The following is a 2,131-nucleotide window of genomic DNA, read 5'->3' as shown; positions in this document are numbered from 1 at the left end:
TAATATAATTATATATAATGATATAATTAAAATAATATTAATTTAACCAAATTTTATTAAATATTAATATAATCAAATTATTAATATTATATTAATATTATCAAAGTTTCAATATAATATAAACGTAACTAAATTATTGGGTGTAATACAAATTTGTAATACATACAAATATATAGAGCGAGAAGTACAATCTAAAATTTAAATTACTTAATACTTGAACGTCCCCTAATGTTAAAGATATCTATTCATTAAGAAATCCTAGTATACGTATATTATGATATAATTTATTTATTTATATATTTATTTACATATTTATTTACATATTTATTTACATATTTAGAACAATAAAATAAATTATTAACTAAATTACATTATAGAAACGTTAGATTTATGATGACTTCAAACCCGACTATAGAATTATACATAGAGCAAAAATATTATAACATATATTATTGTTTTTCTTAATAAAATGTTTTTATATTTGTTTTACAAGTTCTTAGTTTATGATAACTGAATATGCAGGGCTTTATAGGCGCACATTTTCACAAAGTCCAGAAGTAATCAATAATTTTTCATATTTAATATGTAATTAATATTAATATTAATATTTTTTTTTGCAATTTTAATATTAAGTATAGTAAAAAAAATCCATTATTTTCTCATTAGGTACCTTTAGTTATCTGTGACTCGCGTTATATAAGTCCGATCGGGTTATGCTAGATGTTGTTAGAAATATTATATATCTTACTAAATAAAACTTTTGACAGTGTTCTAATTGGTTGACTCAGTTTAGTTCGACCGCGCGTCAAAAATGGACACTAGCAAAGAGAAAATATGCCAAATTTTACAGTTTTTCTTTAATATATGTGAAAACGTAGGCCAGATGGCTGAAAATGTGAATTATGTTAATGTTCCTGATACTATAACAGCCAATTATGCGCAATATTGGTTTCGTCGATTCCGTTCCAGTAATTTCGATGTCAAAGACACACCATACACTAAAAGGCCAATTGTCAATAATCTCTGTAATATCATCGAAATTATCGATACTGTCAAACTTTCGATTGTTTGGAAATATTTGAATAAGGTTGTATACAAAAAGAAGCTCAATGTACACAAGTTAATGCAATATAACCTAATGGACCTAATATCTGCAAACCACTGCTGAATCGCAACAAAATTGACCCAATTTTGAAGCGGGTCACTTCTGGTGATGAAAAGTGAAGCACTCACGGCAACGTCAAGCAAAAACAATCGTGGTCTGATCGCGGTGACCGGTTGAAATAGTTGCTAAGCCAGAATTGACGCCTAGGAAGGTTTTACTGTGTGTTTAGTGAAATTATGAGCTGCTCCCCTACAGCAAAACTCTTAATTCGGAACTGTACTGTTAACAATTAGTCTGCTGAAGAAAGCAATTGCCCAGAAACTGTCAGCTTTGAGCAACAGGAAAGCTGACAAGAGGAATTGTGTTCCATCAGGACAACGCCAGACCAAACACATTGATAATGACTTGCCATAAACTCTGGAAGCTTCCTTGGAAAGTTCTTATGGATTTACCTTATAGTCTAGACCTGGCACCAAGTGATTACTATCCGTTCGTGTTCATGGCAACCGATTTTTGTGGTCAAAATCAAATCTCTGGTTTCTGAAAATCAAATCTCTTAATTTTTTGCCAATAGGGTCGAGTACTTCTATGAGAGAGGCATAATGAAATTGTCTTCAAAATGGCAACAAGTTATCAAATAAAACGGCGCATATTTGATCTAAATCCGATCATTTTAACAATGGTAAATAAGCCTTCAATTTTATGTAAATGAATTTCTTTTTATTACACCTTTTATAAAAAAGATATGTTTAATATGTAATAATACTAAGCTGATTCTTTGTTGAAAAAGGTGGTAGGTATAGTACTTCAAAGGTTGATTACAAGAAAACGGTCTCTTATAGGTAGAAAATTCTTTAGCATAAAATATTCATAAAATAATAAGACAAGTATAAGAAAAATAAAATTTTCTAAAAACAAAAAATAAAGACCTCGAAGACATTAAAAAACCTAAAATGATAATTTTTTCTTCATGATTAAAGAACCGATCAAACGATAAAATAAGCAATCACTTCAGTTAAGTTACCC

This window comes from Teleopsis dalmanni, chromosome X (assembly GCF_002237135.1).
Source record: "Teleopsis dalmanni isolate 2A chromosome X, ASM223713v2, whole genome shotgun sequence".
In the NCBI taxonomy this organism is placed as follows: Eukaryota; Metazoa; Arthropoda; class Insecta; order Diptera; family Diopsidae; genus Teleopsis; species Teleopsis dalmanni.
This window is presented reverse-complemented; position numbering follows the sequence as displayed.